Source organism: Eleutherodactylus coqui, chromosome 12 (assembly GCF_035609145.1).
Source record: "Eleutherodactylus coqui strain aEleCoq1 chromosome 12, aEleCoq1.hap1, whole genome shotgun sequence".
NCBI lineage: Eukaryota > Metazoa > Chordata > Amphibia > Anura > Eleutherodactylidae > Eleutherodactylus > Eleutherodactylus coqui.
In genome coordinates this window covers 39,206,447-39,231,850 of record NC_089848.1, presented here as the reverse complement: position 1 = coordinate 39,231,850, position 25,404 = coordinate 39,206,447, and the positions used below count along the sequence as shown (strand labels likewise).

Below are 25,404 nucleotides of genomic sequence, written 5' to 3'. Positions count from 1 at the left end.
CTAAGGCAGACTTCAAGAAATGTCATGCCTATAACATACCTTTATCCCAGATTGGCCCACCCTTCCATACCTCTTTTCACGCCCAGCAAGAGAATGGAAAGAGAACAGTGCCTACAACTTCTTCCAGGCCTCGCAGATAAAGAGATTCCATGTAGATACTACCAGGCACATAGTCATTATGACTTGATTTCTGTTGCCCGTTACATGGGTTGCCGACCATACAGACCTTTCCACGGCTGTCTGGTCTACGTCATGTGTAGGCAGGCAGGCGTTAGCCTTGAGGAGTTATAAGTCAATGGGATCTTGAGGTTCAAAGGTCTTCTGGTGGGCCTTATACATGTAGTGGGCTCCAAGCCTAGTTCTCCTTGTCCTCTGTCTGCTTTTGTTTCTTTAACCCTTCCTTCTTTAATTATACCTCTTCTCCTCTCCTCATGATTTGTCTTCTATCTCCCTTCTTGCCTCTCCATTACTTTTTCCTCTCAGCTTCCTATGTATTGCTATCACTCAGTTGTGGGTATTACGGTTTGCCATAAAAGGCTTCTATCTCCCTGGGGCTCGACTAGTCAGTTGCACCCCTTGAGGTGTGTTCTTTCTTTTTTTCTTTACTTTTCTCTTTGCCAGTCGTTATCCTGGTTTCTGTTTCTTCAGGTTCAGCACACAATGCGTCTGCTGATTTACATTTTTTGCACTTTGACATTTGAAACACTTATGTTTTTTGTTTTTTTTCCATCCTGACCCCCTCCCACTCCCTGGAAGCCGCTGGTGCAACTGGACCTTGCGTTTTCCCTCAGATCCCTAATGGGGAATCTGAAACTTTGTTCAATGTATAGGGGCCTAAATTTCCCTCATCACCCCAGAAGGTGATCATTGCTAATGTGTATTTTCCTAATAAAGGACAAACTGATTTCGTGATCCACAATCTGGGGTCCTCCACCTTTTTGCTGACAACCTCCCGATCATCCTTGGTAACTATTTATTTTAACTTTCTTCTGAAGCCAACCATGGAAATTCTATAGGTAAGGCTTCATCTTTTGGAGCAGTTTAATGTCCCCTTGCCCAGCTACGTCTAGTAGATTTGTGGCGCACACATCGCCCTACAGACCGGGATTATACATTTTTATTTGCTTATATTTCCTTTTCTCCTACCCTACTGGACAGGTCACCTGGGGCTGCTACTGAACCCATACGTCTTTCTGACCATGCAGTTGCTAAGGCTTCCTTGAATTATATTTGGCAACCTTGGTAATGATAAAGTTAACTTGTATAACTCTGAGGACCTCAATGTTAATCTCTCTCCAGCCTGAAAGGTTCCTTCTACTATAAATGGTCCCCTCACTCTGTCCTCTTTGGGTTCTGGGATTCCACCCGTCTTCAGTGATGTGTTTTCCCTGAAGTTTGTACCGCTATTGGAGCAAATTGCAGCGGATTTGCTATATTGGAGCAGACGATCACCCGCAGGGTTTGGGCGTATTCACACCCTGAGGAGAAACATTTCACCTCGAATACTTTACCTTTTCTAGGCTCTGCCGTGCCTTAAGACCCATTTAAACCTGACAATTCTCTCTCAAAGCCGTCTTTTGAGCGAGAATCATTGGGTCTAACTGCACGGACATCGTTCGGTTTTCGTTAAGTCATTCAATCCTTGTCTTTCAGAAAGATGAAGGAGAATGAGGAGCCATATCGGTGCCGCACGCTGAGTTCTCAGCGGGACACCGCTGATACTATTATTTCAGCTGGTATACCACTCAGAGAACACAGCCGGAGTATGAAGACCGCTATCCAGTTGTCTTCTGTATACCCTGCTCGGAGTGCTCCGCTGTATACCAGCTGTGCGCTCTGTGAACACAGCAGGAGTATGCAGAAGACAGCAGCCCCGCTTGTCTTCTGCATACCCCACTCGAAGCTCTCAGCTGAATAAATGGGCCTTTATTCCAAGATCCTTTAACACTTTAAAATCCATGTTAATTAATTGTGTGGGCCAGAGTGAAGTAAAAAACCTCTTATTAAACCTAAGTCACGGGGATGGTTGGGGGTTACGGGTCTCCCAGGCATACCTCTTTATTACAAAGCCTCTATTGCAGGGGTGCACAAATTTTTCTGCTCACATTGTCATACTGAACCACTTCCAAGGGACGCAAGGGTATTCTCATCTGAAGCATTTATGATATATCCTGAGTATTTGCCATAATGAATCGAAGTTCGTTCCGCTTCCAGAACACCTACCTATTGGGAGATTGTGGTTCAACCTTCTCCTCCAATCGGCATTACAAACAGGAGGAGACAATGCACGCGGCTCTCGCCATTGTAGACGATGGATGTCGAGGTAGTGGTCTGAAGGTTCATATGCCCAATAAACTACAAAGAGAGTTGCATGCATATACAATGCCCCAGACATGTATTCTTTTTTTTTTTTTTTTTGGAGTGCTAAACAGGTCCAGAGACTTTATTCTCCTAATATACAGGGAACCCAGACATGGCTACACAGTGCAGCCTTAGTACTTGTCCTAATATATAGGAGACCCAGACATGGCTACACAGTGCACCCTTAGTACTTGTCCTAATATATAGGAGACCCAGACATGACTACACAATGCACCCTTAGTACTTGTCCTAATATATAGGAGACCAGACATGGCTACACAGTGCACCCTTAGTACTTGTCCTAATATATAGGGGGCCCAGACATGACTACACAGTGCAGCCTTAGTACTTGTCCTAATATATAGGAGACCCAGACATGGCTACACAGTGCAGCCTTAGTACTTGTCCTAATATATAGGGGACCCAGACATGACTACACAGGGCACCCTTAGTACTTGTCCTAATATATAGGAGACCCAGACATGGCTACACAGTGCACCCTTAGTACTTGTCCTAATATATAGGAGACCCAGACATGACTACACAATGCACCCTTAGTACTTGTCCTAATATATAGGAGACCCAGACATGACTACACAATGCACCCTTAGTACTTGTCCTAATATATAGGAGACCAGACATGGCTACACAGTGCACCCTTAGTACTTGTCCTAATATATAGGGGGCCCAGACATGACTACACAGTGCAGCCTTAGTACTTGTCCTAATATATAGGAGACCCAGACATGGCTACACAGTGCAGCCTTAGTACTTGTCCTAATATGTAAAAGACCCAGACATGGCTACACAGTGCACCCTTAGTACTTGTCCTAATATATAGGAGACCCAGACATGACTACACAATGCACCCTTAGTACTTGTCCTAATATATAGGAGACCCAGACATGACTACACAGTGCACCCTTAGTACTTGTCCTAATATATAGGAGACCAGACATGGCTACATAGTGTACCCTTAGTACTTGTCCTAATATATAGGAGACCAGACATGGCTACATAGTGTACCCTTAGTACTTGTCCTAATATATAGGGACCCAGGAATGGCTACACAGTGTACCCTTAGTACTTGTCCTAATATATAGGGGACCCAGGAATGGCTACACAGTGCACCCTTAGTACTTGTCCTAATATATAGGGGACCCAGACATGACTACACAGGGCACCCTTAGTACTTGTCCTAATATATAGGAGACCCAGACATGGCTACACAGTGCACCCTTAGTACTTGTCCTAATATATAGGAGACCCAGACATGACTACACAATGCACCCTTAGTACTTGTCCTAATATATAGGAGACCAGACATGGCTACACAGTGCAGCCTTAGTACTTGTCCTAATATATAGGAGACCCAGACATGGCTGCACAGTGTACCCTTAGTACTTGTCCTAATATGTAGAGGACCCAGACATGGCTACACAGGGCACCCTTAGTACTTGTCCTAATATATAGGAGACCAGACATGACTACACAGTGCACCCTTAGTACTTGTCCTAATATATAGGAGACCCAGACATGACTACACAATGCACCCTTAGTACTTGTCCTAATATATAGGAGACCAGACATGGCTACACAGTGCACCCTTAGTACTTGTCCTAATATATAGGAGACCCAGACATGACTACACAATGCACCCTTAGTACTTGTCCTAATATATGGGAGACCAGACATGGCTACACAGGGCACCCTTAGTACTTGTCCTAATATATAGGAGACCCAGACATGGCTACACAATGCACCCTTAGTACTTGTCCTAATATGTAGGAGACCAGACATGACTACACAGTGCACCCTTAGTACTTGTCCTAATATGTAGGAGACCAGACATGACTACACAGTGCACCCTTAGTACTTGTCCTAATATATAGGAGACCAGACATGGCTACATAGTGTACCCTTAGTACTTGTCCTAATATATAGGAGACCAGACATGGCTACACAGTGCACCCTTAGTACTTGTCCTAATATATAGGGGGCCAGACATGACTGCACAGCGCACCCTTAGTACTTGTCCTAATATATAGGGACCCAGACATGACTACACAGTGCCCCCTTAGTACTTGTCCTAATATATAGGAGACCCAGACATGGCTACACAGCGCACCCTTAGTACTTGTCCTTATATAAAGGGGACCCAGACATGACTACACAGTGCAGCCTTAGTACTTGTCCTAATATATAGGAGACCCAGACATGGCTACACAGTGCACCCTTAGTACTTGTCCTAATATATAGAGACCCAGACATGACTACACAGGGCACCCTTAGTATTTGTCCTAATATATAGGGGACCCAGACATGGCTACACAGTGCAGCCTTAGTACTTGGCCTAATATGTAGAGGACCAGACATGGCTACACAGTACACCCTTAGTACTTGTCCTAATATATAGGGGACCCAGACATGACTACACAGTGCACCCTTAGTATTTGTCCTAATATATAGGGGACCCAGACATGGCTACACAGGGCACCCTTAGTATTTGTCCTAATATATAGGGGACCCAGACATGGCTACACAGTGCAGCCTTAGTACTTGGCCTAATATGTAGAGGACCCAGACATGACTACACAGTGCACCCTTATAGTACTTGTCCTAATATGCAGGGGACCCAGATATGGCTACACAGTACACCCTTAGTACTTGTCCTAATATATAGGGGACCCAGACATGACTACACAGTGCACCCTTAGTATTTGTCCTAATATATAGGGGACCCAGACATGGCTACGCAGTGCAGCCTTAGTACTAGTCCTAATATATATATATATATATATATATATATATATATATATATATATATATATATATATATATATATATATATATGGAAAACAGATTGCACGGCGTGCAATGTGCACGTGTGTGTGATGCAAGGTTTCCCATTGAAACCTAGGGATACTCCAGTCCTCCTCCACTGCTTTCAGCCAACCACAGGATCACTGCTTTACTAAAGTGATGGACGTGAAGACGCATGTTGGCTCGCCCCTGTATAGGTAACTTAAAGGGGTTGTCCCGCGAAACAAAGTTGGGGTTCAGCACTTCTGTATGGCCATATTAATGCACTTTGTAATGTACATTGTGCATTAATTATGAGCCATACAGAAGTTATTCACTTACCTGTTCCGTTGCTAGCGTCCCCGTCTCCATGGTGCCGTCTAATTTTCAGCGTCTAATCGCCCGATTAGACGCGCTTGCGCAGTCCGGTCTTCTCCGTGTTGAATGGGGCTGCTCGTGCTGGAGAGCTGCTCCTCGTAGCTCCGCCCCGTCACGTGTGCCGATTCCAGCCAATCAGGAGGCTGGAATCGGCAATGGACCGCACAGAAGACCTGCGGTCCACCGAGGGTGAAGATCCCGACAGCCATCTTCGCAAGGTAAGTAAGAAGTCACCGGAGCGCGGGGATTCGGGTAAGTACTATCCAGTTTTTTTTTTCAACACATGCATCGGGTTTTTCTCGCGCCGAACGGGGGGGCTATTGAAAAAAAAAAACCCCGTTTCGGCGCGGGACAACCCCTTTAACAATAATACACATAGTAAATTCCTGGCTCCCTGTTATCACACAGTCCCAATGTTGTACTTTCTTCAGTTCCCTCTCACGTTCCCAGCAGGCTGTGGTGCTTCATTGGATTTGCCTGGTCTCCGGTGATAGCAGTTTCACATTTTCAGATCAGCTGCAGATATGACCTCGTCTCTGCCAACTTTCTGTATGAATTCCTAATACACCAGCTGAGTTTTCTATGAATTTATGCTGCGAAGTGAATAAACCACAATCTTGTTTTCCATTGTAATCTCGCGCCATGGATTCCATATGGACTCTGATACTGCAGCATGCCCTTTCTATCTGTTGACCTAAACCTACTAGATTTCAAGTTATCTGGCATTCGTTCGATTCACTTTCTTGATACTTTGGTCTCAGTTTCTGACTTTTTGTTATATACTATAGCCCTGGGTGGACTTTTGAGTTCTTCTTGAAACTGTTTATTATCTTCACATAACACAGACATCAGAATTTAGAGGTATGAACATCTACTTGAAGACTGCCATGTAAATATTGGTACACACAGGGGTCACATTGGACCCCATGGCTGTCCCCTTGCTGTGGTGCCTTGATCATGCAATGTATCTGGAAGGATTCCATACTATGTTTTGGATTTGATCTCCAGTCCTCGCCTTAATATAGTGATCTAGTTCTTTGACCCTTTAACAGCTAATTCGGCAGAACTGCACAATTTGCTGAGGGTGCATTTACACGGGCACGACCTCTGTGTTGTGAGGTGCACAGCAAACAATCCCATTGTTTTTAATGGGGGAATTTATACGTGCAGTTTTTAGTTTATTGGTTTTTAAAGGTGTTTTTTTTTTTTTCTTTGCTTGTTTTGATTTTTTGACCTTTTTTACCCCTGCAAAACAATGCTTGTATCTGTTATAGTCATTATTCTTGTTTACTAGATCGTGTGGGTGAGGTATTTAAAGCCTGTGCCTAAATATAGAGCCCGGTCAGTGCGGCCAAGGATCGGCTTCTGAAGGATGCTGCAGACGCTTCGGTATATAGTGTGGCGAGGATTATATCCATCGTGTTCCCCTTTATAAAGTAGTTGATGGATCAGTCTAATAATAGTGTAACTTTTACTTTCTGTATGTTAAAATAACATTATGACCAGATGAAGATACATTAGTAATCGCTCCGAGTACGAGCTTGGCTCCATAGATGTCTGGTTAGTAGGGCTCCCAATGCCGGACCCCTCTGGTGGTCTGCTGCGGCCATGGTGGGGGCTATCACGTGATCTCGAATCAAGAAGTTAAATGGAGGACAACCATGTGTAGCCGATACTTGTCAGGAAAAGGATAACCGGGGTCTCTATTCTGGATGTCATCGGGGATTCCCCCAGCTTGTAGTGTTGGCATGCTATAATTGTTCCATTATTCCTCTAGGGTAAGGCTGCCATGTCTGTATCCCAGAGCAACAGATTTATCAATCGCCATCTTTTATTGGTCAGATAATCGCCGATATGACAAGACCCCCTAAACCTCAGGAGTGTTGTTCTCCATGTTTTGTAAGGCTGCTGTCACATTAGCGGTGGGGTTCCCCAAACGGAGCAGGAAAGGCTGCACAAGTCTATCTTATGAGGGAACCCAACAGCCCAACTGACTATAATGGAGTCCGTATGGTTTCCACTCAGCTGCCAGTCATTGTACTGGAAGAAAACCTGCTTCATGCAGCGCTATTTCTAGTATTTTGCGCCGGAACCTCCGAACAGACGTTCCAGCGTCGATGTGATCCCGGCCTCATCTACAAGCCACTCCTTTTTCTTTATTTGTGTTTGCAATGTCCAGTGTAACAACCAAGTTCATCCCAATGATCTTGCAATGGATGGATGGATGTCAGATGACTTGAGCCATTTGTCTACCACTTAAGAGTTCTGCTTCCGTTGATCTCCAACCCATGGAGGATGTCATTTGGTTGTTGATCGTTACTGTTCTCGCTGACCCACAATGTTTCCTGGCCGCCGTCGCTGATGCCCAGTGGCCGTCGCTGATGCCCAGTGGCCGTCGCTGATGCCCAGTGGCCGTCGCTGATGCCCAGTGGCCTAAGCCTTTAATGGCCGTACGTTATTTAGTCTGTGAAAAATGCAGTTAACAATTTTATATTGAGTTGAAGACGACTGAATGGTGAGATCTGAAGCCCCCCCCCCCCCCCCCCCCCATTTTGCCATCACCACATCCTCAGGCAGAGAGTTCCATAGTTTCACTGCTCTTACAGTAAAGAACCATTTTCTGTGTTGGTGATGAAACCTGCTTTCTTCTAGACATAGCGGATGTCCTCTTGTTACCATCGTGGTCCTGGGTATAAACAGATCCTGGGAGAGATCCTTGTATTGTCCCCTCATGTACTTATACATGGTTATTTGGTCACCTCTTAAAGGGGTTGTCCCGCGGCAGCAAGTGGGTCTATACACTTCTGTATGGCCATATTAATGCACTTTGTAATATACATTGTGCATTAATTATGAGCCATACAGAAGTTATAAAAAGTTTTATACTTACCTGCTCCGTTGCTAGCGTCCTCGTTCCCATGGAGCCGACTAATTTTCGCCCTCCGATGGCCAAATTAGCCGCGCTTGCGCAGTCCGGGTCTTCTGCTCTCTTCAATGGAGCCGCTCGTGCAGAATGCTGGCTCCGTGTAGCTCCGCCCTGTCACGTGCCGATTCCAGCCAATCAGGAGGCTGGAATCGGCAATGGACCGCACAGAAGAGCTGCGGTCCACGGAGGAAGAGGATCCCGGCGGCCATCTTCACCGGTAAGTATAGAAGTCACCGGAGCGCGGGGAGTAAGGTAAGCACTCCGGTAAGCTTTCTTTAGGTCCCTGCATCGGGGTTGTCTCGCGCTGAACGGGGGGGGGGGTTGGAAAAAAAAAAACCCGTTTCGGCGCAGGACAACCCCTTTAACCTTCTTTTTTCTAGAGTAAATAATTCCAATTTTGATGCCTCTCTGGGTATGCCAGTCCCGTCATTCCATGTATTAGTTTAGTCGCTCTTCTTTGAACCCCCTGGTCTTAGTCGCGTCACGTTGCAGCAATGAACGGGATGAGGTGAGATTGTCTGTCTTTTTACGGCCGTGAACCAATTTTGTTAATTTGTTATAATAAGAAAATTAAGAAAAAAAGTTGAGGTGGTGCGGCTTACCTCTTTAATTTTGATAATGCCTAGCCCCCTCCCTATAAGGGAAGAGTCCTGTTCTTCGGTTAAAATGTAGTCCAAAGCTCTGAGTTAGGGCGTATACGCATGGGCGAGAATGTCGCACGTTGCGAGACGCACGAATATGAGCGCCATTGTTCTATCTTTAGTCGTTCCTTCGGACCGCCTTGCCCATTGTTCTCTTGTCTTATTCCTGCCTATGTCACAGATGAGAAATGGGATGCGCCAATATCCTGTCTGTGAGACCACACAGTGAGTGAGTCCCGATTCAAGTTGCACCCAAGCTTCTCAAGCACAGCTCGCCCATGTGGGACGTGCGTCGGAGGCCTTTTACTGTAGATGTGAAAAACCGTGTTTTTTACCGCATCCGAACCGCCTCATGGGAATGCGCTCGTGGACCGCCTCATGGGAATGCGCTCGTGGACCGCCTCATGGGAATGCGCTCGTGGACCGCCTCATGGGAATGCGCTCGTGGACCGCCTCATGGGAATGCGCTCGTGGACCGCCTCATGGGAATGCGCTCGTGGACCGCCTCATGGGAATGCGCTCGTGGACCGCCTCATGGGAATGCGCTCGTGGACCGCCTCATGGGAATGCGCTCGTGGACCGCCTCATGGGAATGCGCTCGTGGACCGCCTCATGGGAATGCGCTCGTGGACCGCCTCATGGGAATGCGCTCGTGGACCGCCTCATGGGAATGCGCTCGTGGACCGCCTCATGGGAATGCGCTCGTGGACCGCCTCATGGGAATGCGCTCGTGGACCGCCTCATGGGAATGCGCTCGTGGACCGCCTCATGGGAATGCGCTCGTGGACCGCCTCATGGGAATGCGCTCGTGGACCGCCTCATGGGAATGCGCTCGTGGACCGCCTCATGGGAATGCGCTCGTGGACCGCCTCATGGGAATGCGCTCGTGGACCGCCTCATGGGAATGCGCTCGTGGACCGCCTCATGGGAATGCGCTCGCGGACGGCCTCATGGGAATGCGCTCGCGGACGGCCTCATGGGAATGCGCTCGCGGACGGCCTCATGGGAATGCGCTCGCGGACGGCCTCATGGGAATGCGCTCGCGGACGGCCTCATGGGAATGCGCTCGCGGACGGCCTCATGGGAATGCGCTCGCGGACGGCCTCATGGGAATGCGCTCGCGGACGGCCTCATGGGAATGCGCTCGCGGACGGCCTCATGGGAATGCGCTCGCGGACGGCCTCATGGGAATGCGCTCGCGGACGGCCTCATGGGAATGCGCTCGCGGACGGCCTCATGGGAATGCGCTCGCGGACGGCCTCATGGGAATGCGCTCGCGGACGGCCTCATGTCGCTTGTTCTGATGGCCGATATAGAATAGCGCCACCAGTGTCTGTGGGGCTGTTTAGAATGTTCCCTCCATACGTCCGGCAGCAGGTGTAAAGTGACAAGCCGCTACAATCAGTCGGGCTGATCTGTATTTCAGATGTCTTGGTTTAGTGTTGCTATAGCTGCGCGGGGTTAATTTAATTGATGGACTTTTATTGTATTCATTTGAAAATAAAACTTTAGCACAAAGAATCAGCGACACAATAAGGGAAATAATCTAGATTCGTTTTCCCGGAGGCAGCGATCAGTGCGAGGAAACGGCTGCTACGTCTGATAAGGAGAGAACTTCTCTCAGGAAGAACCACTTGCTACATGTGTGTGGGGGAGGATGCATGCAGCCGTGCTACATGTGTGGGGGTGGGGGAGGATGCATGCAGCCGTGCTACATGTGTGGGGGTGGGGGAGGATGCATGCAGCCGTGCTACATGTGTGGGGGTGGGGGAGGATGCATGCAGCCGTGCTACATGTGTGGGGGTGGGGGAGGATGCATGCAGCCGTGCTACATGTGTGGGGGTGGGGGAGGATGCATGCAGCCGTGCTACGTGTGTGCAGGGGGGAAGATGCATGCAGCCGTGCTACGCGTGTGCAGGGGAGGAGGATGCATGCAGCCGTGCTGTGTGTGTGCAGGCGGGGGAAGGGTGCATGCAGCCGTGCTGCGTGTGTGCAGGCGGGGGTGCATGCAGCCGTGCTGCGGGGGTGCAGGCGAGGGGTGCATGCAGCCGTGCTGCGTGTGTGCAGGGGGAGGGGTGCATGCAGCCGTGCTGCGTGTGTGCAGGGGGAGGGGTGCATGCAGCCGTGCTGCGTGTGTGCAGGGGGAGGGGTGCATGCAGCCGTGCTGCGTGTGTGCAGGGGGAGGGGTGCATGCAGCCGTGCTGCGTGTGTGCAGGGGGAGGGGTGCATGCAGCCGTGCTGCGTGTGTGCAGGGGGAGGGGTGCATGCAGCCGTGCTGCGTGTGTGCAGGGGGAGGGGTGCATGCAGCCGTGCTGCGTGTGTGCAGGGGGAGGGGTGCATGCAGCCGTGCTGCGTGTGTGCAGGGGGAGGGGTGCATGCAGCCGTGCTGCGTGTGTGCAGGGGGAGGGGTGCATGCAGCCGTGCTGCGTGTGTGCAGGGGGAGGGGTGCATGCAGCCGTGCTGCGTGTGTGCAGGGGGAGGGGTGCATGCAGCCGTGCTGCGTGTGTGCAGGGGGAGGGGTGCATGCGGCCGTGCTGCGTGTGTGCAGGCGGGGAGGGGTGCATGCAGCCGTGCTGCGTGTGTGCAGGCGGGGAGGGGTGCATGCAGCCGTGCTGCGTGTGTGCAGGCGGGGAGGGGTGCATGCAGCCGCGCTGCGTGTGTGCAGGCGGGGGGGGGTGCATGCAGCCGTGCTGCATGTGTGCAGGCGGGGGGTGCATGCAGCCGTGCTGCATGTGTGCAGGCGGGGGGAGGGTGCATGCAGCCGTGCTACATGTGTGCAGGCGGGGGGAGGGTGCATGCAGCCGTGCTACATGTGTGCAGGCGGGGGGAGGGTGCATGCAGCCGTGCTACATGTGTGCAGGCGGGGGGAGGGTGCATGCAGCCGTGCTACATGTGTGCAGGCGGGGGGAGGGTGCATGCAGCCGTGCTACATGTGTGCAGGCGGGGGGAGGGTGCATGCAGCCGTGCTACATGTGTGCAGGCGGGGGGAGGGTGCATGCAGCCGTGCTACATGTGTGCAGGCGGGGGGAGGGTGCATGCAGCCGTGCTACATGTGTGCAGGCGGGGGGGAGGGTGCATGCAGCCGTGCTACATGTGTGCAGGCCGGGGGGAGGGTGCATGCAGGCCCGCTACATGTGTGCAGGCCGGGGGAAGGTGCATCCAGCCCCGCTACATGTGTGCAGGCGGGGGGAGGGTGCATGCAGCCGTGCTACATGTGTGCAGGGGAGGAGGGGGATGCATGCAGCCAAAGAAACAAAGTTAAAATCCTTTTCTATTAGTCTGAAAAACATCCCCTCCTCCTGGTGACGGAGCCAAGGGATGTGCCGAGATGGGATCCTCTGTGCTGTCGGGGTGCCAGCTATGTCGCTGTACGTCAGCTGCGAGGCCGGGTTACAGCTGCTATTTGTGGCGCCGCCTTGTGCTATATAAGCGCTGTGCGGACAAGCAGAACTTTCCCTTCTCCTGTCAGCGGCTGCAGAGAAGCCCGGGGTAAGAATGTGCTGCCATGTAATAACTGCAGATACAACGCCTGCTCACCGCACTGCACTCACAGGGGCTTACTGCTTTTACATTGTTTTTGAAGAATCCTCCTGTTTTATGTCTTGAACTTAGCTTTAACCCTTTCAATAAGTTTCTAATGTTTTCTCATATTGTACTATTTTGGCGGCTTCTGCATGAGGCTTGGCGGCGGTTCATCGCCCGGCTTGCTTGTTTCCTAACCTTAGTTGATCTGTACGGCCGGAGTTGAGATGTAACGGACAAAACGCATCAGATTGTGAAGCTCTGGAATTGTTGTGCATAGAGACAGTACAGAGTTACCTAACGGTGCAGTTACACGGACGGGCTGCACTTGTAAGGGGCGCTATTCTATGGGCGTTAGCTGTGCCCGTGTAATAGTACCCTAAATGCCTGCGCGGTCACCTAGTAGCTGTCCCAATAATTTAACCGTTTTTGTTCTCTCTAGCATTTGATATGTCCATTTTATTGTAAAGGCTGTTTGACTGATGTCCCTAAAGAGGGGAAAGACTTCTGCAAGGTCTACGGTCCCTGTTACACCAGCAGGTTGTCTGCGGAGAACGAGTGCTGGTTCACTTTTCTGTATGCAGTTCCGCTATTGTTGGCATTACACTGCGGGCTACACAGGGCGATGTGCCATCAGCAAGCAATGATTGTGAGGCCACAGAAATGCGATCGCACAATAAAGGAGTGTTTGCTTGCCTGTTGGCTGACTTGTTGACAGTCTCGTGGGGCAATGATGGGTTGAAAAAGAAAACTGTTTGTACAGACATTCGTTCCGGTTCATCTGCAAGTTTAAAAGGTCCATAATATTTCTGTTTTTATAATTGTACAGTCAGCAGGTGCTATGTGTTCATATAGTGGACTCTCGGGACTATAAGATACGTCTGACCTGTGGGATGTGTTCATATAGTGGACTCTTCGGACTATAAGATGCGTCTGACTGGGATGTGTTCATAGACTGGACTCTTCGGACTATAAGATGCGTCTGACTGGGATGTGTTCATAGACTGGACTCTTCGGACTATAAGATGCATCTGACTGTGGGATGTGTTCATAGACTGGACTCTTCGGACTATAAGATGCGTCTGACTGGGATGTGTTCATAGACTGGACTCTTCGGACTATAAGATGCGTCTGACTGGGATGTGTTCATAGACTGGACTCTTCGGACTATAAGATGCGTCTGACTGGGATGTGTTCATAGACTGGACTCTTCGGACTATAAGATGCGTCTGACTGGGATGTGTTCATAGACTGGACTCTTCGGACTATAAGATGCGTCTGACTGGGATGTGTTCATAGACTGGACTCTTCAGACTATAAGATGCGTCTGACTGTAGGATGTGTTCATAGACTGGACTCTTCGGACTATAAGATGCGTCTGACTGGGATGTGTTCATAGACTGGACTCTTCGGACTATAAGATGCGTCTGACTGGGATGTGTTCATAGACTGGACTCTTCAGACTATAAGATGCGTCTGACTGGGATGTGTTCATAGACTGGACTCTTCGGACTATAAGATGCGTCTGACTGGGATGTGTTCATAGACTGGACTCTTCGGACTATAAGATGCGTCTGACTGGGATGTGTTCATAGACTGGACTCTTCGGACTATAAGATGCATCTGACTGTGGGATGTGTTCATAGACTGGACTCTTCGGACTATAAGATGCATCTGACTGTGGGATGTGTTCATAGACTGGACTCTTCGGACTATAAGATGCATCTGACTGTGGGATGTGTTCATAGACTGGACTCTTCAGACTATAAGATGCATCTGACTGTGGGATGTGTTCATAGACTGGACTCTTCGGACTATAAGATGCATCTGACTGTGGGATGTGTTCATAGACTGGACTCTTCGGACTATAAGATGCGTCTGACCTGTGGGATGTGTTCATAGACTGGACTCTTCGGACTATAAGATGCGTCTGACCTGTGGGATGTGTTCATAGACTGGACTCTCCAGACTATAAGATGCGTCTGACCTGTGGGATGTGTTCATAGACTGGACTCTTCAGACTATAAGATGCGTCTGACTGTGGGATGTGTTCATAGACTGGACTCTTCGGACTATAAGATGCATCTGACTGTGGGATGTGTTCATAGACTGGACTCCTCGGACTATAAGATGCGTCTGACTGTGGGATGTGTTCATAGACTGGACTCTTCGGACTATAAGATGCATCTGACTGTGGGATGTGTTCATAGACTGGACTCTTCGGACTATAAGATGCATCTGACTGTGGGATGTGTTCATAGACTGGACTCTTCAGACTATAAGATGCATCTGACTGTGGGATGTGTTCATAGACTGGACTCTTCGGACTATAAGATGCATCTGACTGTGGGATGTGTTCATAGACTGGACTCTTCGGACTATAAGATGCGTCTGACCTGTGGGATGTGTTCATAGACTGGACTCTTCGGACTATAAGATGCGTCTGACCTGTGGGATGTGTTCATAGACTGGACTCTCCAGACTATAAGATGCGTCTGACCTGTGGGATGTGTTCATAGACTGGACTCTTCAGACTATAAGATGCGTCTGACTGTGGGATGTGTTCATAGACTGGACTCTTCGGACTATAAGATGCATCTGACTGTGGGATGTGTTCATAGACTGGACTCCTCGGACTATAAGATGCGTCTGACTGTGGGATGTGTTCATAGACTGGACTCTTCGGACTATAAGATGCATCTGACTGTGGGATGTGTTCATAGACTGGACTCTTCGGACTATAAGATGCGTCTGACCTGTGGGATGTGTTCATAGACTGGACTCTTCGGACTATAAGATGCATCTGACTGTGGGATGTGTTCATAGACTGGACTCTTCAGACTATAAGATGCATCTGACTGTAGGATGTGTTCATAGACTGGACTCTTCGGACTATAAGATGCGTCTGACTGGGATGTGTTCATAGACTGGACTCTTCGGACTATAAGATGCGTCTGACTGGGATGTGTTCATAGACTGGACTCTTCGGACTATAAGATGCGTCTGACCTGTGGGATGTGTTCATAGACTGGACTCTTCAGACTATAAGATGCGTCTGACCTGTGGGATGTGTTCATAGACTGGACTCTTCAGACTATAAGATGCATCTGACTGTGGGATGTGTTCATAGACTGGACTCTTCAGACTATAAGATGCATCTGACTGTAGGATGTGTTCATAGACTGGACTCTTCGGACTATAAGATGCGTCTGACTGGGATGTGTTCATAGACTGGACTCTTCGGACTATAAGATGCGTCTGACTGGGATGTGTTCATAGACTGGACTCTTCGGACTATAAGATACGTCTGGCTGTAGGGTGTGTTAATATAGTGGACTTTTCAGACTATAAGATGCGTCTGGCTGTAGGATGCGTTCATAGACTGGACTCTTCAGACTATAAGATGCGTCTGACTGGGATGTGTTCATAGACTGGACTCTTCGGACTATAAGATGCGTCTGGCTGTGGGATTCAGCCGGCTTTAGACAACAGAAAATGGCAGCAAATATTTTCTAATGATGTCACTAACTTGTTGACTAACGTCAGTTTTTGGTTCTGTAAGTAGGGGGGTTAATATTTTATTATAATAGTATTGTAGTCTGCAGTATTAAAGGGGACTGTAGGGACAACAGAAGTGGATGTCTCACTGCTCCTTTATCACAGGCATGGTACTGAGGATAGATGACTCCTGGGAGATTCTGGGAGTTGTAGTGTATGCCGTCCTGTATGAAGACACTGGGTATTGCTGGCTCTTCACTTGTACCTTCCAAAACAGGAGTACGGGCCCGTTCAGATGGTGTATTTATGATCCATGTATTCCACAAACTGCACATGGGGGCGAAAAAAAATCGCTGCATGTCCCATTCTCGTCAGTTTTCATGGATGAGCGTTGGTCTATAATGTGTGTGATCCGTACAAATCAAACAGAACCTGGATGGGTGTATGTGTGTTGCCCAATTAGTGCTGCACCTAAATCACAACATTCGTACGCCTGTCTAAATCTGCTCTATGTGGTTCTCCAACATGGATGAATGGTGGTCCTATGTTTAGGCTGGGTTCACACGGGCGGATTTGCCGCAGAAATTCCGTCCGGAATTTCGCCGTGCCTAATCTCGGGATTAGCCAGCCATGTGTACGACATTTCTCAGAAATCTCGTCCACACGAGACGGCAAATCCGCTGTAGCAAAGCCGACAGAAGCCGCCGCTGCGGCGCAGATTTGCCGGCCGCAGCATGTTCATTTTTTTTTTTTTCTCCTGCTGCGGACGCGCTCTCCTCTATGGGAGCGCCAGCTGCAGCGGAAGAGCAAGCGGCCGGGCCGCTTCAAAACCGCAGCGAGTTTTGAAGTAGTGGTTCTTCTGGCGGAAATCTTGCTGTTTTTCGCTGCGGCCAAGCCGTGAGATTTCCGTCGAGAATCCGCCCCGTGTGAACCCAGCCTTTTAGCTCGATGTTTTAATAAATGTTTGTTTTTAAACTTCGGCGGAGCCCATTCATGCTGGCCTGGGCCTCCTGCACGCCTCTGCATGCTCTTGTGCCATCTCTGTGCACTGAGAGTTCACTGTGTGACTAGACACCTGCATTCCTGACATATCTTAGCAGTGATCTTGCAAGTGAATGGAGAGTAAGTGGACATAATCTCTCAGTATTCCTCCCCCCACTCCTCTCTTAGTAATGCTCCAGCTTCAAGAACTGCATATCAGCAGCATGGCTTCCTCCCATGACTTAGATGCTCCGTCTATAGGTTCAGCCTTATCTCACTGTTAGTTTGTCTGTGTGCGGGGATGGAGACAGGATTCCTCAGACTGAGGCCCAGAAAATCACGTGCGATTTGCAAGCATTGACCACTAGACTGGTTTGGAGCAGCAGCTTCTGCTCTAACCTTGGTGTAGCCTGGCACTGACAGCCTGTTCGGAGCAGCGGCTTCTGCTCTAACCTTGGTGTAGCCTGGCGCTGACAGCCTGTTCGGAGCAGCGGCTTCTGCTCTAACCTTGGTGTAGCCTGGCGCTGACAGCCTGTTCGGAGCAGCAGCTTCTGCTCTAACCTTGGTGTAGCCTGGCGCTGACAGCCTGTTCGGAGCAGCGGCTTCTGCTCTAACCTTGGTGTAGCCTGGCACTGACAGCCTGTTCGGAGCAGCGGCTTCTGCTCTGACCTTGGTGTAGCCTGGCACTGACAGCCTGTTCGGAGCAGCGGCTTCTGCTCTGACCTTGGTGTAGCCTGGCACTGACAGCCTGTTCGGAGCAGCGGCTTCTGCTCCGACCTTGGTGTAGCCTGGCACTGACAGCCTGTTCGGAGCAGCGGCTTCTGCTCCGACCTTGGTGTAGCCTGGCACTGACAGCCTGTTCGGAGCAGCGGCTTCTGCTCTGACCTTGGTGTAGCCTGGCACTGACAGCCTGTTCGGAGCAGCGGCTTCTGCTCTGACCTTGGTGTAGCCTGGCACTGACAGCCTGTTCGGAGCAGCGGCTTCTGCTCTGACCTTGGTGTAGCCTGGCACTGACAGCCTGTTCGGAGCAGCGGCTTCTGCTCTGACCTTGGTGTAGCCTGGCACTGACAGCCTGTTCGGAGCAGCGGCTTCTGCTCTAACCTTGGTGTAGCCTGGCACTGACAGCCTGTTCGGAGCAGCGGCTTCTGCTCTAACCTTGGTGTAGCCTGGCACTGACAGCCTGTTCGGAGCAGCGGCTTCTGCTCTAACCTTGGTGTAGCCTGGCACTGACAGCCTGTTCGGAGCAGCGGCTTCTGCTCTAACCTTGGTGTAGCCTGGCACTGACAGCCTGTTCGGAGCAGCGGCTTCTGCTCTAACCTTGGTGTAGCCTGGCACTGACAGCCTGTTCGGAGCAGCGGCTTCTGCTCTAACCTTGGTGTAGCCTGGCACTGACAGCCTGTTCGGAGCAGCGGCTTCTGCTCCAACCTTGGTGTAGCCTGGCACTGACAGCCTGTTCGGAGCAGCGGCTTCTGCTCCAACCTTGGTGTAGCCTGGCACTGACAGCCTGTTCGGAGCAGCGGCTTCTGCTCCAACCTTGGTGTAGCCTGGCACTGACAGCCTGTTCGGAGCAGCGGCTTCTGCTCTAACCTTGGTGTAGCCTGGCACTGACAGCCCGTTCGGAGCAGCAGCTTCTGCTCTAACCTTGGTGTAGCCTGGCACTGACAGCCTGTTCGGAGCAGCGGCTTCTGCTCTAACCTTGGTGTAGCCTGGCACTGACAGCCTGTTCGGAGCAGCGGCTTCTGCTCTAACCTTGGTGTAGCCTGGCACTGACAGCCTGTTCGGAGCAGCGGCTTCTGCTCTAACCTTGGTGTAGCCTGGCACTGACAGCCTGTTCGGAGCAGCGGCTTCTGCTCTAACCTTGGTGTAGCCTGGCACTGACAGCCTGTTCGGAGCAGCGGCTTCTGCTCCAACCTTGGTGTAGCCTGGCACTGACAGCCGGAAAATCCCTTTAAGGTTCTTCCCCACAACAGGGGATCTGGCTTTGCCTCCAGACTACAATGCTAACAAATGCAAAATCCATATAATTCTTGTAATGTGTGTCTGTAACTACTTGTGTTGGCGGCACTAGAAAATTCTGTAAAATCAGATTTGGTGGCTGTGACACAATTTATCGGCAATCTTCAGTAAAGGTCCAAAGCTTATTGCTTGAACTAGTCTGAGGTAGACCAGTAGGAGGGGCTGCTGATAAGTCTTTGGCTTTACCCAGAAAGAAACGAGATAGGAAGGTGAAACTTTGCATTTATTCCACATCCTCCCCACTGATGCCAACACACTTCTTACATCGGTATTCCAAGTTCTGTAAGCCTTGCCAAAAAGAAGGATTTCGGTTGTGCCTCAAACCAGTCATCCGTAGCAGCCATGGCATCAGAAATGGGGTGAAATTTGGTCCCCTTGAGGTGTTTCTTCGGGTTCGGGAACAGATGATAGTCGGAGAGAGCTAGATCTGGTGAATAAGGTGGGTGGTCAACCAGCTGGAAGCCTAGCTCCACCAGTTTTGCCGTGGTCGCTTGTGTAGTGTGAGCGGAGGTGTTGTCTTGCAGGAACAAAATTCCTTTGGACAGCTTGCCGCGCCTTTTGGCCTTCAGAGCTGCCTTCAATTGGTCCAAAGGTTCAATGTAATACCATTGATGGAACCATTGTTAAGGTCGTCCACTAGCAGCACGCCCTCCTTATCCCAGAACACAGATGCCATGACCTTAGTGGCTGAACTTCTTTGGGCAAGGAGAACCACTGTGCCCCCACTCTTCTGACTGCTCCTTGGTTTCAGGGTCATACAAATAAATCCAGGTCTCATCCATAGTGACCAGTCGATCCAGGAAGTTCTTATCAGTCCGGAAACGCTGACAAATGGACCAGGAAGTTTTCACTCGCATGCTTTTCTGATCTGTTGTCAAACATTTGGGGACCCACCTTGCAGATAACTTCTTCATGTATAAATGTTCATGGATAATGACACAAACACGTTCACCAGAAATCCCCATGATGTCTGCTATTCCTTTAGCTGAAATTGGCCGATTCTCCAGTAGGAGGTTGTGCACATCGACGATCTCCGGATCAACAACCTCTCTCAGTCGTCCAGGACGTTCCTCATCATTGGTGCTGAAGTGGCCCGTTTTAAATTTGGCAACCCAGTTCTTAACTGTAGAATATGAAGGGCATTGATCCCCCAATGTTTGCCACATATCACCATGAATATCCTTCGCGGACTTTCCTTGCAGAAACAAGAATTTTATCTCTCCTCTGCTCTCATTTGCTGTGAATATCGCCTTAGACTCCGCCATTTTGTTTTCCCGCGTGCCGAGATCACTGATGCCATAAGCTACAAACACATATATTAGACACATAAGGCTTTCATGTGATGTAACATTCGTTGCCATAGAAACAAAAAAAGAACACAAAGCCAAAGACTTCTCAGCACCCCCTCGTATATGGGATGATTACACATCTGACCTTCTGTTACGGGTTTCGCACGTTGACTTTACTAAAAGAAATCTGAATATCGTTCTATAATTAAGCGCTTTAATTGGAATTCTCCGATTTCTGTTGGGTACAAAGAACAAAACTTTTAGTTTTTTTGGAATACTTCAGCAAATTATTTTACTCGGTGGTTTTGGCAAACGGCGTTTTACTTGTTTTGATTAACTCCTTATGACGGCCACATATATTTCATAATGCTACACCAGGTCTTTCAAGGTCATGAGTGATGGGGGAGGGGAGGTAACAAACCTTTCACTGTTCTCAGGTCTTTGTGATTCCACAGGGCTGAGGGAATATTAGAGACAATAAAGGCTTGCATCTCTTACTTTGCATCGGTGTGCGCACGCTGCTTCCCTTTTAGAGCAATGCTTTTTATTTTATGGTCTGGTGTAGATTGGAGAAGCCTGTCAATCTATCCAAGCTGGAGGGGAGCAAAACCAACGAGGTGCTCCCTGCTGCTTTATAAAGGGTTTTCTCTGAATCGCTGTAACATGTGAGTGCTGCACAGATGTCTGTAATGTGGTGCCTGCGGTTCGGGTAGCCGGGATCTCGGTAATTATACACAGGGTGTGGGTAGGCAGCCTAAACTTGTAAAGGAAAAGTTAAAAAGGGTCCTTTAGTGTATATTTATAGGGGGTCTCTGGGGACGTAATCTGTAAAACCACGCTTAGCCTGCAGCATTAAAATAACAGATTGCATACTCGCCCTTCCGCGCTCCCCGCCAGCACCAGCTCTCCAGTCCCTGCTGAACTTCACTTTGGGAGGTGACTGATGATCTGTCACTGGGTCATATGAGCATCACAGTTGAAGGGAGCCAGTGATTGGCTGCAGCATTCACATGGCCCTTTTTGTCAGGGACATCAGTGGGGACTCTGTCTGACAGCGGCGCGGAGCACGGAAGGGTGAGTATCTATTCTCTTTTAATACTGTCCGGTTCAGGCAGCATGGACGTGGTGACAGGCTCCCTTTAAAACGGATCTTCCACACTCCTCCAGTGTGAATATATGCTGCCCTATTTAAAGGGGATGTGTCTACCACTGGGGCCCCGCCCCAATCATGAGAATGGGGGTTCTGTGTAGCGCTGCATGAAGTGGCAGTCGCGCTGGTGTGCCGCCGCTCCGCGCGTTTCATTGGAGACTGTCAAGCACTCTTTACTTGGATGTCTTCGATGGTCCCAATCAGATGAAGTGGCGGTACAGGAGTTCGGCTGCCACTCCATCCATTCAGTGCTACACGGACCTTCATTCTTATGATTGGCGAGGGTCTCTGGGGTCAGACCCCCACCTGTCACATACTTAGTTTTTATCATGAGTAAGCGGATGTGTTACACTTGGCGCAACCCCTTTAAGGCCAGCATATAATCATGGGAACATATCCTAGTGTGTCCTGATGAGATATTGCTGATGAAAGGGGTTTCTTGGGGCTTAAAAGACCCGGCAGATAAGGTGTAACAGAACGGGGCTGCGCTCGCCTGCGCAACGGCCTCTCCGGTCCCCACTGGCCCGAATCCAGGAGCGACTTCAGCAATCACATGCTGCTCATCACTCGTGTGACCACCCAGCGCTGGCGGCGGGCGGCTGTGCATTACACACGAGTGTTGAGGTCGGCGATCTGTGAGCTGTCAGGTGATTGCTGCAGTAACTTCAGTCTCGGACTGGCGGTCTCGGACGGACGGGGGGCGGGGTGTGTTTTTTTTGTTTTTTTGTTTTTTTTTACAGTTTTTTTACACTTTACAGAGTTTATTCTGATGGTAGATCTGCTTTCGTGTGCGTTCACACGGCGTTTGCGTATTTCGGCCTGTGAATTTGTATTGTATTTCCGGGCCAAAGTACCGCGTTACCCTGCGTGTTTCTGCCGATCGGCGGTTCGTTTACATATCTAATCACACGGCGTATTTGCATGTGTTGAAGAATCAAACCTGAAATCCAATCGGTTCCGTGCGTGAACATGCGGGTCTCCAGTATATTTCTGCACGCCCATTGATCTCAAGATGAGACGTGCTGCGATTTTATCATTTGTGACCAATAGTTGCATGAAAAATCTGTAGCTGAGGACGCACTGAAACGAATGGTCTCCATTCACTGCGTGATCCGCGGCTTCTATCCGCCCATGTGAGGTCTGAATACTTGTGTGAAGGTCACAGGTTCTGGAACTCTACCTGCGGGCACCTTCTGGTGGCTCTGACCTTCCTGCTTTCGTACAGGTAGTTCTCACCTGGCGGCGGCGCACCGCGTGACTGCACGCTGTTTTCAGTAAACAGATTCCTTGTGTCTTCTGCTACTTTGGCTCTAATACTAGTTTTGTGCTGTTTAAGGCAAAGCAACAGGGAATATAATCTTCCTGTGGAACTTTCTTCTTGTTTTAGCCTGCAGGAATTGGCACAACGATCCTTAACCCATTTAGGACCAGCCACTGTATATATACGGCGGCTGGTCCTGGGCTTAGAGCACCTCGGATACGGTGGTGCTTTAAGCCTCCTGGCTCTGCAATCAGTCAGAGGCAGGAACGGGTTATCAGCTGTTAGTGACAGCTGATAACCCAGAGCAGAAAGCAGGAGGGGTTTTTAACCCTTCCTGCCTTCTGCTTCCCTGATATACAGTGCTTTAATAAGCACTGTGTGGGGAAAGTGAAAGTAACATGCACGTTCACTACGGGAGCCCAGGAGGAAGGGGGTGGGGGGTGTCATGTGACCTCCCAGGATTCCCTGCTACTGCAGAGCTGGAGGGTCAGACTAGACCCTGGCAGCTCTGCAGCTGACTAATGTCACCACAGGGGTTGCTTTCCCCTGTAACTAGGGCTCCTATGGACACCCCTGTTATAGTGGGAAAGTGTCAAATAAAGAGAAAAAAAATATGTGAATGTCCCCAGAGGTCTTATATGACGTCATGGGGGACATAGATAGTAAAAAACATGATTACATACACAAAGAAAACAATATTACAGAAGTAAACAATACATACATAAGAAAGAGAATAACACAAAGCAGACGCCAACAAAAACCGTCGCCGTATGCGCCCTGTAAACCAAAACTATACATACTATATATCAAAACGTCCGAAACAAATAGAGGAACCCGTTCCTGTACTTTATTTTAGTGTAAATAAAAAAATATTTAAAAAAAAAACTATAAATGTTAAAATCTTTTTTTAGCATTTTACCCCCAATAAAACTAAAAAACGGAAACAAAAGTCAGTGAAAAAGATATTTAAAAAATAGTCTTATATGTCACGGAAAAAAAAACCGCAGTAGCTAAAGGAAAAAAAATTGAGCAGTAAAACCGCCACATGGGTAAAATCCCTAAAGTGTCTGGTCCTTAAGGTACAAAACAACCTGTTCCTTAAGGGGTTGAAAGCTGAATCCGGAGAATGAGGCGGCTGCTGATGAAACTAGAAATTATTTTAAGTTGCATTTAAAAAAAACCTTTTTTGTGTTGTCCCCTAATGATCCCCCATTAAGCGGCAGAGCGGATGGTGACTGCTATATTCTGTATAGCTGAAAGGACCCTCTCGGCTGATTGGTCAGGAAGCGTCACATGACTCCCTGCAAAATATATATAAAACTGGCATTGTGGGGAAAACAAAGTTTTGGTATAGAGCGCTTAGTATTTGTTTTGCGAAGTATGAGATAAGGTTTTCTGCCGGGCTTTAGGAGGGTTCACACGGGGTCACACGGGGCCACACTGGCATTCTGCAGCTTTACAGTAGAGTTGAAAATCTCATCCACAAGCTGTGGAAATAACCCGCGCCAAACCTGTGCAGAAACGTCTTTGTGGAGCGGAATTCAAATCCGCACCCTGTCAGTTGCCTCGCTGTCTCCGCTGCGGAACCTACACCATCATTGAGGGAGCAATTCGCGATGGCACCCACAACACATGGTGCGGAGGCGGGCAGTCCGCGGCTGATCTGTAGTGAGATGTCCGCTGCCGACATCCGCCTGAGAACCCGGCCTTCAGAGGATGGAACAGAATGTCGCGTCGTTGTAGCAAATGTTTAACACTTTCTGACCGTGTAACGGACGGCGGGGACACTTCCATGGATGGATGAATGGCGGCCTGGCGGTTAGGGTTTGGTCGCTGGTTGCTGCAGTGCCGTCTCTTCACCTAGTGCCTAAAACTAGCTTTAAGCTTAGAGAATGCCCAGGAAGTGCGGCGACTTTATTCTAGACATCGCCTTTAAAGGGGTTACCTGAGGAAGGAGAAGCTTATCGGACCTACTCCGTGTGTGGCGATGTAGCACCTCACGTCCCGTCCGGTTCTGACAGCGGGTCACATGGTACAAACGGTAACTCCTCCCCACCTGTTGGTGATGTCAGAACAGGGGGATGAATTTTTGGTTTGTGGCAACAACTAAACCAGCCCCTTCTGTCGAGGGTTAATGTGCGGACCGGATGGGATGGGCTTGGTCATCGAAATGAGAGGGGCACCGACAACGAGAGGAGGACTCTGTACCACATGACCTGGCATCGGAACCAGGCTGGAAGTGGAAGCGCTGCTGCACCCACACAGGGTCAGGGAACGCCTTCAAGCTTTGTTCACAGATTTCAGCCTGGAATCCGAGTGTTTTCCGTGGCTTTTAATGAGAACCGCCACTGTTGGTGACTTCACCGCTGGTTTTGGGTTGACCGGACGCTTTTTTTCCCCGTGGAGTCTACATGAAAGTAGAAATCTGATGGATTTCCTATTTTCTCACAAAAAAAATCCACATCCACTTTTTCTCGACTAATTGCTGGTGTGTGAACATACCCTAAACTTTAGTTGTACAGATGCCTGCAGGACACCCAGTATAACGTGCAGAAACTGGTGAAACGGGGGAGGGGTGG

The 25,404-nt window shown here is 49.4% G+C and overlaps 1 protein-coding gene across 3 annotated transcripts in view; it reads left to right on the top strand.

The window, feature by feature from the left end:
* The window catches only part of NT5C3A (5'-nucleotidase, cytosolic IIIA), a 45,730-nt gene that overhangs the window by 8,708 nt on the left and 11,618 nt on the right, over positions 1 to 25,404 (top strand). Inside the window, exon 1 of one of the 3 annotated variants that reach the window (XM_066585400.1) lies at positions 12,505 to 12,597. The exons of the other annotated variants lie outside the window; for them this stretch is intronic. The gene's annotated coding sequence lies outside the window, so the exon portion shown is untranslated. Of the gene's footprint in view, positions 1 to 12,504; positions 12,598 to 25,404 lie in introns of those variants that run through there. 3 annotated transcript variants of the gene reach the window in all.